This window comes from Numenius arquata, chromosome 9 (genome assembly GCF_964106895.1).
Source record: "Numenius arquata chromosome 9, bNumArq3.hap1.1, whole genome shotgun sequence".
In the NCBI taxonomy this organism is placed as follows: Eukaryota; Metazoa; Chordata; class Aves; order Charadriiformes; family Scolopacidae; genus Numenius; species Numenius arquata.
This window is the reverse complement of record NC_133584.1, coordinates 10,604,029-10,618,934: the sequence shown is the minus strand read 5'-3', so window position 1 is coordinate 10,618,934 and position 14,906 is coordinate 10,604,029.

Sequence of the window (14,906 nt, the reverse complement as noted above, 5' to 3'; positions counted from 1 at the left end):
TATCTCGACCAGCTATTCATAATGAAAAGTAAACATGTTGAGAACGTTACAGGGAAGAAATGTCGCAGAAGATGGTGGAGCTGAGGGCAGATCTCCTCCAGCATCACAGGAAGCTGGGATCTGTGGAGACCTGGTAGATGGCTTCAGGAGGTCATGGTTTTGGTTGTGTACCAGTCTTGGTGATGGATTGTGTCCGCCGGCATCACTCATTTAAAATTGTCTACATATGAAGTGCCAACGGAGGCGAGTGTCTGTATCTCAGATTATATGCTGTTTTGAAGCAGGTGCTGGGGTTTATTATCAATCTTCACAGCGACTGGGAGTGGATTCATGATGGTGCTGCTGTGGGGGAGAAGAATCCAGTCATCTGCTGTGTGACAGAAGAATCCAGTCATCTGCTGTGTGACTCTCTGTTCTCTCCTGCCCGTCTTCTGGTGTCCTCACCCAGCAAAGCAGCTTGCACCACGTCATTGGGTCACACTTGGAGCGTCCACAGTGGCTCACACTTCCTTTTGGGTCATAGGTGTTTCTGACTGTGTATCTCCCAGCATGTGCTTAGGTTGTGTGAAGACATACATGGGAAAGATGCATCTCATACAGCTTGCCTGTCCTCTGGATGAAGATAAAACAACAAATGGGCAAAGTGCTTTTTAAAGATTTGTAACGCGTTTTACGTTTATCTAGAAGAGTGAAAGGATTCCTTCTATTTCAGTTTTCTTTGAATGTCAAAGGTAAAATTCAGAATGAGGACCACTTTTCTGAAATGAAAATACATGACTAGAGTACGTATTTAAAAAAGAAAGTTTTAACATGTTACTGCTTTGACTGAACAATCAGAATAACCGTCCTTTGCTATGCAAATCTTGTCCTCGTTGTTGGGTTAGAGTAGCGTGCATAGGGCAGTTGTGACATACAGCATGGGTTTGGTTACAGAGCTAGAAACGGGTGCGGTTTTAGCAGTTGCCATTGCAAAAAAAATGCAGAAAAACAGAGGAGAAGAACATGAGCACCAGCTAGACTTTTTTGTGTGTTTGTTTTAATAGACACCCATTTTCTTGTGGGATCATTAGTAGATGCCTGTGGAGAAGATAATGGTAAATTGCTGGCTGGTGTCAAGCTGTGTATGAAACAGGAAAGGCATCATCCTCTGAAGACCATTGATAACCTGGTTTTAGATAGGGGTTAGTTGAGTTAATTGGAATATGCCCTCTTTGATTGGTGGGAAATGGAACTCTTGTACTGAAATGGGACAGCTTGGAGGCAGCCTTTAGGCCAAAGTACACTTGTCTCTCAACACCTGCTATTGGCGTGGACATGGGGACGGTCATCAGCCCAATAGTGGCTGCAGCAGACGACATTCCATCTAAACATGAGGAAAAACTTCTTTACTTTGAGGGTGCCAGAGCACTGGAACAGGCTGTCCAGAGAGGTGATGGAGTCTCCTTCTTTGGAGATACTCAAAACCCGCCTGGATGCGTTCCTGTCCAACCTGCTCTGGTGACCCTGCTTTGGCAGGGGGGTTGGACGAGACGGTCTCTCAAGGTCCCTTCCAACCCCCAGCATTCTGTGATTGTGCGAAATGGCACTGCTCCTCAAGGCTGGATTGTATGCTTTTCCACTTCATTCATTCATAACGCCTTCCTATCGGTCACAGTTGTTTCTCCTTCTTGTTTACATATTTTTCTGTCGTTTCAATGATTTTTTTTTTTTTTTTTTAAGAGTAGTTTGTTGCGAAATACAAGATTGCACTTCCCTCTCTATGCTTAAGGCGTTGTAACTGCGCTGGTTTTGGTGGCAGCTTCTGTTATTCAGTAGTGTGAGAGGATAATCATCCTGTCAAATGATTGTTAAAGACGAGCCAACCCCCCCCCCAAACTTCAATATATAACTTCAAATTTCAATATATAATTAAAATATGGTTGAATTTAATCCACTCTTCAGTTATTTTCAGTATTAATCAAGGATACCTTTTTTTTGCCACAATGCAACTACTGTTAAATACCACTACAGCCAGAACTAAACCAGTGATCCTGTTTAACACGCTGCTTCAAGCATGGTGGCGGGTGTCGTCAAGTATTTTCTGCTGAAAGCAAAGAGAATGTAGCTGGGGCATAGATCCAAAAAATGGAATTCAAGTGCTTAAATCCAAGGTTTCAGACCTGAAATTGTCCTGAGACCTGCTTTGTTTCTGGCTAATCTTTAGGTGACCGGACCCAACGTGGGCACAGAGCCTGGCGAGGTCCCGGCTCCCGGGGCTGCCGGCAGCTGCTGGGGACACAGCGGAGGCGCAGGATCCCTGCCCCGCAGTGCTGGCAGCTGGAGCCAGCTCTCCTCCAGCTTGGCTTCTTGGAGAGCATGACCTGGAGGCTGCTCTTTGGGAATGGCTCACAAATACCAGGGTCCCCCTGTAAAATGAGGGAGATTCTGGCTGCCATCGCTCTTTCCATACAACCCTTTGAGAGCACTTGGCAAACAACGGGAAGCATGGGATTCACATCCCTTCTTTTCCTGAGACGTTGCAAATTTTCCACTTGTGTTGAGTGTGCTGGAGCTCCTGGCGACTGGCTTTTGGGAGGAGTGTGCTGCCTTCCCTCGCTCCTTTGTCGCCTGTGCCCCAGCTCCAGGGATCCCAAACCCCAAAGACAGAGCGGTGCCGAGCATCGCAGCGATGCTTATGGAGCACGGAGAGGTGCTCATGGAGCACGGAGAGGTGCCTGGCTCCACAGGCTGGCACTCCTTGCTGTCATGGGCATGTATTTCAAATATTTTCATTTATGTCCCTGTCCAGGTAGTGCTGTGTTCTCTGCTGTGTCAAAGACAGAGCAGCTTTAAAATGAAGCCTTTGTACGCTGTAAGAGTAATTCCAACAGACTTCTCGTCCTCTGAGTGGTACAGCTGTGAGATGCTGGGCTTGCTGCTTCTCGACAGTTTTGTGAGCATGTTTGCTATTTTTGGACTGCAAGTCTTTCAGTAACTTCCAAGACCCTGGCACTAGATGGAGCTTTAATCTACTTGCACTTAGAAGTCTATTAATTTTAACCACAAGTTAAAAATAGGGAAGAAAAAATGAAGATGTGTATGCCTGCTGGCACATCTACAGTGCCCTTTTCCCCTCTTGTTAGCACAGCGGTGTAAATTATAATTTAAACTTAATTTCCATGAAAATTAAAATACGGCAGCAGAATCTCGTTGATCCAGTAGGTGCTTTATAATCACTCTCCCTAGCACCCTTTAATGTACCCTCAGGCTCATGGGAGAAGTTGCTGTAAGTTAGATATGCTGAATATGTGCTGCATATTAAGCTAATAACTGGGCTGTGCTGAATAAAGGTAACGCCATTTTCCGAACAAAGTTTCTGTTTGTATTTCAGAATGGGGTGGGGGTGACCGAGCCTTCTGTTTGCTGCGCTCATTCAATAACACATTTGCATTTTCACTTCATGCTACCAAAGCCAACAATTCCGAATCATCTGTTATCAGTCACTTTGTTTTTTTCTCCGTGTGTTACCCTTGAAAATATTGAACAAATAGAAACAAATAAAAACCAGCTTTGAAACTGTAGTGTTTAATAATTTTCATTTGACAAGCTTCATGTCTCACAGGCTGCACAACGCATATCAGAAATTTAAGAGCTTCTCTGCCTTCCACAGAAATAACTGGAAGTAGCTTTAGTTTTGTTCTCGGGTGCCTGTGTTTGTACCAGCAAGAGACTGGTTCATTCAAAACCATCATCCAGACACTGAAGTTGCAACCTGTGTAATCAGTTCCTATTCACAGCCCCTCTGCTATGTTGTTAAATGGTTTAATGTAGTAAACCAGGACATACGTGCTAGGGAAAAAAGTCACAAGGCATGCTGTGCTCAGAACAGTGGAAGTGATAAAGAAGACAACTGCACGTTGCATCTTACTCCCATCACCTTCTCAAGGTCTAACCCTTCAGTGTCTTTCACCTTTTATCAGCAGGACTCTGGACGTACCGCAGAATGAAAAACCTTCGTAGAAAACTTTATGTGAATGCAGTATTACCAATATGAGCAAAAGCTCGTATTTCTGGAAGATTTCCACTCTATAACAGAACTAAAGGAACCATAATACATGCAGAAGAGGACATGCAGTGTTGTAGGCGACAGGGTTTGCATATGGCAATCTGATTACAGCATTGGCTGTGCTGAGTCGGGAAACAGCACAAGCAGCTTTCAGGAAAAGACCCTGCTGAAGAAAGTCATTTTAGAAGGGTGTTTCGGAGTTGACCTGGCAAAATTTTAATTGCTACTTGTGACTAGATTAAGTGTATTCAAAGTCATAATTTCCATATGAATCAACACAAGTTTGGTGCTGAAGTATCTTTGAAGAATTTGTTCTGATGAGGTTGTCACCAGTTGCATTCAGACTAAAATTTCATTAGTACTGGTTTCACGGGAAGTAGTTTACCACCCTTTGAAGAAACAAGCAAGTAGAAGGAATGAATATACTGATACCCAGTTCCTCAAATGCATCTGGAGAGCAATGAGGAGTTATCGTTCCTGGTGGCATCACTGATATAGGGCTTAAAAAGGTTAAATGTCATTATTTCTTTACACTTTCATTTCATTTTACAAAAGTAGCTTGGAAAGTTACAAGGATAAAAGCGTGCTTGGGCATTGGTATATTTGTCTGCTCCTCTGCTGTCGTGTACGTGGACACCGTTTCACTAAATGAGCAGATGTAGCTGGTAAGCTGTTCTTTGGCACCACCATCATTCTAGAGAAAGCGTATCTACAGAAATAGGTGTCGTAAAGTCTGCACAGTGCATAAACTGACTCTTACTTCTTTTTTAGATGCTCTTTATATCATTGTCCTATATACCAGTGGGCTGGGCAGCTCTTCCTTGTGAGTGGAAAAGAAGATGCATACCCTAAATTTTCAAAGACGGGCATAGGATTTATCTACAAAGTTTCCTCTGACCCAAAGCTTTGGAAAAGTTTCCCCTTTGTAAATGTGGAGGTTAGAATGTAGATTAGATGTAAATGTTCAGATAAATAACTGTAGGCCCTGAAGTCTGGATAACATCTTGGCAAGTAAACTAAGCCAGTTCGGGGAATGCAGAATAAAGGAATCTGTGGTGGCTGAGGACTGATTAGTTTATACAGACTATGACAGCAAGACCATATTTATATAGATATATGCTGTCCACTGCTTTGCTGTTCTACATTTAACTACTGCCCAAGTTGTCGTTTATTCTTGACAAGCATGCTTTTGTCTGCATGGCTGACTTTTTTAGTGTCCCCTTTAAATGTGGCTATACGAAACTCCAGACACAACCCCGGTGTTGTTCGTGCCAATGCCACAAGCAGAGCTAAAATCACTTCCTTGTCTCTTTTTACTACCTTGCACTTGCTCAAGCGCAACCAGTTGCTGGAGATCAATAGGTGAAACTTGACACAGACAGGTTCGTTGTGCTTGGAAGAACTAGGCTGCACTATTTCTTCTTTATCCATGTGTATCCTTTTGTGCAAGAGACTAAATCTACAGTTAACGGATACCTGAAATGTAAAAGTTGATTGGGGAAGTAATCAATCTTTTTTTCTGCAACGTGCTGGGGAAATATTCCTGTATAATTAATGAGGTTCTCGTTAGGGTTTTTCACCTTCAAAGACTACTTTGCACAATTGCACTACTGAATGTGCAATATTGTAAATTCAAACTGGCCACAGAGGGAAATGAAAATAGATCACTTAACTGCTCAGAATGATCCTTACTACTTGCAGGGATCAGGCTCAAGAAATCAAGCAAGGAAGCAGCAAACGTGCTCTTACCTCAGTTGATATAAACCCAAAGTAACACTACAACCTCAAACAGAGTGAGTCAGGAGCAGTGTGTGTTAGCGTACTCTGGGAGGTAAGCTCTGCCTTCCTGATAATTACTAATTATTATTAAAATTTGTTTCTTGTAATGTTTTATTTATCTGCTTTTCGGGTTGGATGCATCAGACGCTTGAGGACAATGCACTCTAGGAATTCTCCTTCAGAAAAAGTAGTAGGGGATTCTTCCCTTTGTTGTGCTGGCACTTTGGGAGGACTGATCACTCCTGATCTCCAACCGATTCCTGATTCAACAGAATTAGCTCTGTAGTAACTGTGGCAACCCAGACCATAGAAAGCAGCTTATGACCTAAAGCTCAGGTTGCTTCTGAGTATTAATGGAGTGGTTTTTTTCCTTCTAGCTAAGCTATGTTAATTGGCCGAGAAAAGGAAGCAAAACAACTGTTCTTTGATTACGACAGTGCTTTGATGTCTGTATTTTACCCTGACCTAATCTCAGTACTAGGAAAAACCCAGGAGTTGTGAAGTTGGGAACTGAAATGATGACACTGTAAACAAATTTTGCCATTAAAGCATATTTTTCTGTTGCTTCACTACAAAACCTGACCTTGAATTTCAATCTTCTTACAGGCCTATCTTTTCAGAGACCTTGCTGTGACCAGTAGGAGCATATGAACAGGACGAGTAGGGTGCTGGGAGTCCTCAGCAAGGCATGCAGTTTGTGCTATGCAATTAGACACAACCTGGAAAGTACGTACAAGAAATTGTCATTGTTTTCTCACCACCTTCTTGACACGTAAAGAAAGCTTTGTTTGCTTCTTTAAATAGTTCCGTTAATTATCTCAGGAATGCCTGTGAAGCTCAGTATGTGACATTCAAGGAAAGCTTTTTGAAATGTCACGCACAAACTTTATGGGTTTATTCTATCATTTATCATTGCACTGGGCCTCAGTCACCCTGCAGCCTTATGGTGAATCAGGACTTCAATTTCTACCATTAAAAAAATCTCGCTTATTAATTTAAAACAGAAACATGTTCAACCATTTTGGTCCATCTTTTTTTCTCTTCAGTCAGCAAATGAGGGCACGAACCAAAATCTTTTGTTTCTATCACAGCTGAATATTAATAGGTGAGCAGGAAATAATTTTGTCACATTGCTCCTCTCTGGAAGAGATGAAACCACTTCTCAAATATGAGAGGCTTAGGCACAAAACAGACACTAGGCTGCTCTGCAGTGTTAAGACTGATGTGCTTCCCAGTGTATTCAGAAGATCTTTTTCTAGGTCTCTGGAGAGTGTAACTTCAGAAACGCAGACATTTGTGAGTTTAGGCAGCTGGTAAGCAGGAATGTTAGAGCTCTGGGTCCCTGAAGTGGGTGGACCCTTCTGAAGGCTGTTGTGAGAAAGAGGATGTTTGCCAGCGCAGGAATTGAACTCAGAAGTGAGCCCAGTCCTCCGACCTCCGATTGCTCTTCTCTTTGTGGCAGCTGATTTGTTTCTGCGTCTTCCCAGGTCGTGTGCCGCTTGTGCTTGAGCTGGTTTCCAGAATAGTTGGCATGAGACAGTGTGCCAGGAGCACGGAAAGCCCTGTGTTGTGGATAACTCCCAACCTGACCTTTTGTACTCAGCCAGTTACCAACAGCTGGGAAAGGTCACATTATCAAAGCTTTCTCTCCTTAGTTGAAGAATGCAGCTGCTTTTAACGGTTTACTGGCCAAGCAAGGTGTGTTCAGCTGGCATACTGAATTGTAGGACTGTAGCAGTCATCTTCGCAGGCTTCATGCAGTTGGGTTTTCTTTCCCCTTTGCCTTTTCTTGGGCTGGGTTGTTTGGGGGACGGGAGTTGGTGAGCTCTGCCTCTGCTGGCCTCCCAAGGCTTTCCTGGTGCCTCATGCTGCTACGTGGCATGGCTGCTTTATCTACTCCCACATGAATATAATATCAGATTGAGGGCAGAGGCACAGGAGAGCAGCAGCTCTTTTATTCTTTAAAGACCATTTGTAAAGATAATGGGCTAAATACTGGTTTACTCAGGCAGGCTTTTTCTGGTAGTATCAAAACCAACCCATTTAAATAATTACATTTCCTCCATATTTCCTTTACATTCCATTTTTCACAGCACATGGCAGTATTAACTGCCTGCCATTGCAATATATTCCAAATACAGCAGAGCATCTTAGTCTTCCGTCATAGTGCTGATGCTGAGTAGCTGTTCTGTTTCTACCTAGAAGAGCTCCATGTTGCTGTCATTACCTTATCTTGACTGTAGAACATTGGCTTTTGGTTCTTGTTGCAAGTAAAAACTAGCGATTCATAGAGTAGAAGTATTTCAGTTTACTACCAAAGTGTTAGTTCTCCCGATGGAACAGCAGGCTGCGTTGGGCAAGCGTATGCCAGGATGCAAAGATACTGTAGAACCAGCACCTAGCACTATATGAGCCCTTGTTACAGAGAAGATCCTTTGTCCTTCAGTGCATTAATGAGGAATTCCTTTCCACTTTCATCTCTGGTAAGGGCAACTATAACACTTGCTCTAGCAGCTGATCTAGCTAAGGGAGCAGTTGTTTTGTGTGTTTCTTGGAGGCTAATGCAGCGCGACTGCTAAATCTTTACAGCTCTGTCATGTTAATGCCAAAAGAGAGAGAGTATTTGATTTTCTTAAAAAAACAAACAAACCGACCACAAACCTTGCTTTTTGTGGTCAGCCCCTCACAAATGCCCTGGATTCTGTTCAGTTCTTTCTATTGAATAATTTCAGCATAAGGCCCTTGTAAAGTTTGCTCTAAAATGGGTTCAGTCCAAACCTTTTGTTTGTTAGTAAAGAACAAGTTATAGACAGTAGATCTTTCTTTCTTGTTTAATATGTATAAGCTCCTTTTACAAGCTCTATCCAAAGAACATTCAGTTAATTACTCAAGGCATCTTGTTATTTGCAGCCACTGCTTGTAGGGGAAGTGAAACTGCTTCTTTTGAGAGGGCAAGCAGTTCTTTGTGAGTGTTTTGTTCCCCACTGTACGGCCCAGCTGAGCACGGCATGTTCCTCTCACCGAGGGGAGACCCTCGCTGTGTCTGATGCTTTTGGTGCTCCAGGAATAACTGACATTAGGCAAACCGTACCTAGGAACGAAATCGAGCAGCATGAGAGGAGAGTTAGGGTGGCTGCCAGGGCAAGGGGAACTGAATTCTCCGCTTTCCTATCTGGCCAGTCCTTTCCACGCTGGAGCGGAGCTGGGCAGGGATGCGGAGGTGGTACCGGCTGTCACGGGACGCTATATGCTTGTTTTTTCCAAAGTGGGTCACCAATGTTTCCAGATAAGTGCCGTAAGCTGGTGGTGATTCAGATCTGTTTCTCAGCGTAGCTGCCAGCTGACGGTCAGCCTTTCTCCTTCCGAGAGAGCCTGGCTGTTCCCGAAATGGCTGGTGTATAGCTTTCCTGTCCCCCTTCTCCCAGCCCAGGAGTACACCAGTCGCATTGCACGACTTTAGGGAACAGTCGACGATCCCTCGGCATTGGGGATCTCTGTGCCCATCCTTAGGGTGCCCAAGGAGGTGCATGCTGGGGAAGCCTGGGCCTGGGCAGCAGGTAGAGAGAACCTAACACAGGGATGTTGTGGGCAGTCTACGAGGGCTTCTGCCCTTTCGTTAGTCCTGTTCATAGAATCATAGAGTGATTAAAGTTGGAAGGGACCTTAAAGATCGTCTAGTTCCAGCCCCACTGCCATGGGGCACAGACACCTTCCACTAGAGCAGGTTGCTCAAAGCCCCATCCAGCCTGGCCTTGAACCCCTCCAGAGATGGGGCATCCACAGCTTCTCTGGGCAACCTGGGCCAGTGTCTCACCATCCTCACAGTCAAGAATTTCTTCCTAATGTCTAATCTAAATCTCCCCTCTTTCAGTTTAAAACCACTCCCCCTCATCCTATCACTCGACTCCCTGATCAAGAGTCCCTCCCCATCTCTCCTGTAGCCCCTTTAGGGACTGGAAGGGGCTCTAAGGTCTCCCCAGAGCCTTCTCTTCTCCAGGCTGAACAATCCCAACTCTCTCAGCCTGTTATCACAGCAGAGGTGCTCCAGCCCTCTGAGCATCTTTGGTGGCCTCCTCTGGACCTGCTCCAACAGGTCCATGTCCTTCTGATGTTCCTGCTCCCCTGCTAGAGACCGGGAACCTTCATGCTGCAAGAGCACTATAAGAGCTCCTCGGCCTCCCTCATCCCCTGGCACCAGGCCTGGGGAGCCGGGCAGAGCGTTTCTTCTTGCTGCAGGCCACAGACTCCAGCCTCCCACTGCAGCCCCGGGCTGGCCTGGCCAGGATGCTGGCAACCGGGCGCTGCCATGGCCCGCAGACACGCAGGTGACCGGCCTGTGTGGCCCACATGCTGCGGGCACATGAGGTGGGAACTTCTTTTCCTCACGTGCTGCATTATTATACAAAGCAGAGGCTTAATGTTAATCCCCCGTAGAGGTGCCGTAGGTGCTGCCTGTTAGGACCGTGGCACTTAGAGCCGGGTGATTAGGGAGGGAGCATTGCGGCTCCGCTCCGGTGCTGAGGGAGCGCCTCTTCTCCTGGGAAGGGAGCGGAGCTGGGCCTGGGCGCGAGTCTTGGCTTCGGGCGGAGGCGCGGGACAGAGGGATGGATCTCTGGGCTGGTTTCCATCCTCAGCCCAAGTAAGAGTGGGTCGGTAGCCAGGGCCGGAGCCCGGGGTCCCCCTGAGTAGTGTGACAGGACCCCGCATGCGGCCATGCCCTTCGGCCACTAGTCCCTTCCCTCCTCGGGGAGCGGCCCAGTGTTCCTGCCCGGGCCCTGCACCAGACAGAGCCATGGCCTCCACGGCCGCTGCGAGGTGTCGCCGGCACTGTGCCCTCGGAGCACAGCAGCTCTTTCACGGCAGAAAGAAGGAAGCATCCATCGGCAGCCACGGTTGCCTCTCTGTAAATAGCAAACCAAGTGACCTAATTCAGCGAGCAGCAGCTCCTCGGAGGCATCCCTCAGCAGGCTCCATGGCGGGCCCTGCTGCAGCTGACTCATCACTTCCAGCGCGGCAGAGATTGGAGCTTTCAGGCCCCAAGGATTTCACTGCTTCTTTATTAATTTTAAATTGATTAAAATGAATTTTTAAAATACCAGGAGAGACTTGCCTAAAGAAATGGTTATAAAAAAAGAAGGAAATAGTCTGTGGGAGTTAACTGTGTGCTTAACAATCTCTGGCTCATACAGCTGTGAGCACCCACTGCAGCTTGGAGGAGCCTTATGTCAGCTATTCTGTCCTGGTGGATTAGCAAAGACAGGATTAATCCATCATTATTATAAAAAAGTGAGAACTATAGACTGTCCTTGCTTATACCCAGTGCAGACCCACCAGTGTCCTCATCGATGGCAAGATGGTATTACAGGCTTCTGCTCTCAGCTACAAGGCTTTGCCCAGAAGTCAAGATCTCCCAGGGAAGTGCATCCCTGCAGGAGCATCCTGTTCTCTCCTAGCATCACCCAGTGCCTGATGAATCTCCTCATATGGTCCAGAGACTCCCTGGGGTAGCCTGTGGGGTGTCTGGTACCAGAACAGGCTGTCGGGTCCTCTGCTCAGCCTTCATGTAAGGGTGCCAGAGTGAGTGTAGGCAGTAACAGATGGGTGGAGGATCCTTTTTTCCCACTGTCAGAGGACAGTTACGGATGAGCTTTTCCCCTGGGCCATTCTCACTTGCTGCTCATGCCCCCACTCCGATCGGTGGAAGCTGACTTACGGTGTGAAGCAGAAGGATTCCTGTCCCTTGTGATTTCCATCTGCTTCAATGGAACTGCGCAAGTCAAGGTTATGCAGATATTTAAAGCTTTTCCCTCTGCCTCTCCCCTTTCACAGCACTGGAGAGGTGGGTGCCATGTACCAGCTAGCCAGCAGCCCAGGGACACCTGAGCCACCTGAGCCAGCACCATCAAGGAACCTTCCATGCGTGGTGGACTCCAGGATGTAGGAACCCCCTTCTTGGAGGCTACGGAAACAGAGTCGGAGCCCTCTCCACACTGGGAATTCTTCCTGAAGGTTCATCCACGGGAATCCATCCATCCCTCAGCATCCCACCTGCTGCTTTGGAGGGGGAAGGTGGGCAATGACACTCATCTCAATGGTGCTGCACTGCACGGAAGCAGTGCAGGGTTTGACCTTAACTTGTCAGTAGAGATTGTTCTCCATTCCAAGGAAGGTCAGGCCTAGCTTAGACAGCATAAATAGTAGATTAATTGATAAAACTTTTTGTCCTGTGAATAAATACCAACAAATTTAAAAAAAAAAAAAAGGCAGGTGGAAATCTGTGGTACTCCAGAGAAGACAGAGCAGGATGATGAGTGGAGTCAAGGAGCAGAAAATGCAATTCAGCTGGAGATAATGAAGCAGCAAGTTTTGTCAGACCCTTTTATGTCTATCTAAAAAAAGAGACCTGCTATTTCAGTGAAACAAAAGAATAAAAATATAAAAAACCAGAGAACCTTTGCAAAAACAATTTGACACTCACTATTGATTGAAATAATGGAGCAAGCAGGTTCTAAGAAGTTGCATAAAAGCATCTTTGGTCTGCTTTAAAAATCACTCTAAAAGATACAGTGATATTACTCATATGCTGTTCACCTAACTGTCTCTTCTCATCTCTAGGTCTCAAAAGCTGAACTGCTCTAAATTCACATGCCAAAGCAGAACCTATTTTTCCCGATTGTGCCCTGCGCTCAGCTTTCACTCTTGCCTGCAATGCTGTAGAGCAGATACTGCTGTGGAAGAGCCTGGCTGATGAGAGACACGTAGTTCCTGTTTGCCTGCTTCAGCATCAAGTGGTGTCAACTGGGATGACTGGAGAAGCCCATCTCTTTCCCTCGTCCTCTGGTACCAGGTAGGATGGGTTTTTTCTTAGGTCTTGATGTCCCACAGTCAGCAGCAGAGCTTTGTCCTGGGTGGGTCACCACTTCTTTGATATGTTCCCTTTGGCTTCATGTCGTAGACCTATGAAAGATGACGAAGGACTGGTTTATTTTGGACAGCTTACAGATTGATGTTTTATCTGGGACTGGCTTATGTGTAGGTTTTAACATGTTTGGGTTTGGTTTTATTTGCAACCAAGGTGCTTTCCAAGTTAATAAATGATACTAACAAATTCCTTCCTGTGCTTTAACAGACTCAGATTTCGTGTTTTATTCAAATTAGGAAATTATTAAGTAGGGTGAGAAGAACACTGGGTTACAGAATGCTCTTGCTTCATTCATTTTGCCAATTGCAGTTTTAGTTTTAATTATTTATAACACACCATAATGTACTAGTTAATTTACAGTAGCATATTTCTGTACAGTCATGAAATTAGTGACAGGAGACTTACTGCAGCACTTGCTGTTTACTCTTTGCTGAGTAATATACACATTAATTATGTGCATATTAGAATGGCTTTAAAATATATATAGACTCAGCTGGAGGGTTAAGGTGTTTTAGACTTGCTTGTTCTTCATGTAGTTAAAAATAGTGTCATCTAAGACCTGATCCTAAAGAAGTACATGAAATCAGTGTGACTATTCGTGGAAGGAAGGTTCTGGCAATGTGAAATTCTTTTAGTCTCCGTAGAGCCAGGCCTTAGCCAGCAGACATTAAAGAGCATGTTTCAGTGTTTTAAGGGCAATATTCTTGGATAAGGTTATCTCATTCCTATTTCATTCCAGTTAAAAGATACGTAACAAGACTGCCTTCTCTGTCCTGTATGAGCTGCTGCAGACTCTGTTCAAACTCTCTTGCTGTTAATGATGAGCACGGGTGTAAAGGTTGGAGAAATGCTGGGGCCCGATACTTGACTTTGACAAAACAAAATGCTATCAGATTCACAAGGCACACATACTTGAAAATAGAGAAAATATTTTTTCACATTTTTTAAGTTTTATCGCTCAGCTGTGCTATTTGTAGTAGTAGTAGACATAACATTTGCAGAAAGAAATGTGACAGATCCATTCAGCTGGCAATACTAAGTTTCTCTGTACTGATACCACATCTTGCCAACAATTCCTATCTGTGGTGAAAGTTGTGTGTAGTTACCTAACAAGACAACTGGCTGTCTTCATTCTGCATTTCCATTTTTTCGAGCCGGAGATAAGACATGCCCAGCTATGCCAGGAATTAAAACAACCCAACACGTCCATTCTTGTTTGGTGAAAATGCTGCCCTGTATTCTTAGAGCAAAACAATTACATTGTCTCTATTGTCACAGATTCTGCTATTTAGTAGTAATAGCTGTCAAGCATCAAAAAACCCACAACAAAACAAACAGAAGAAAACCCCAAGGATATTCTTCCTGGCAAGCACACTCCCTTACTCTCTATTTCGCTTCTTTTAGCTCCAGGCTAACGATACTGCTGCTGAAACAAGAGTGATTCACCCCCTCCAGCTATACCAGCAGCCTGCCTTCTAGGGTTTGGTTCTCCTAGTCACCCTCTTACAATGTCCTGCTATGAAACATGCCTAATCAGTGCTTTCCTGCAGTCCCCACACGGCCTTGGGAAAGCAAGGACTGGCTGGATGAAGAGAGCCCAAGGGGCTTTGCCCCTCAAAATTCAGCGTATGTGAATAGGGCACATCAAGTCATTGAGCTGCATTTTCTTTCTCCCCAAGACTTTTCTGGAGGAATGCAGAGACTTTTCTGTTGAGTCACGCAGCTCAGGCCGGGCTCTGCATGACTGAGGGGTGAGTCGCACCCCACGCTGCCGCACAGGAGGTGGTTATGGGGACTGCCAAGAACACAGCCTCCTTTTGCCTCCTGAAGGATGAGGGGTCAGGGTGTGAAGCTTTGCCACAAAATCACACCTGGCATTTACACAGGCCTCCTTTGGGAGAGGCCATGCCACACACGCTGCGGGTCATTCCTGACCTCTGGCCTTCCTCTTCCACAGGTCAACGCAGCAGATGGGTTTTCCAGAAAGCGTGTGATTGAGTAAACCCCACAGGGTGGGTGGTGGCTCTCCAAATAAACCCCACCGGGGAAGAGCACTCTGTGGAAATGGGCTAGGGTGACAGGATGCTTGGAGAGTAATGCAAAGAAGCTGACTTTATCTCATCGTGAGGGGGACGGGAGGATGGCCTTTGAGATAAACAG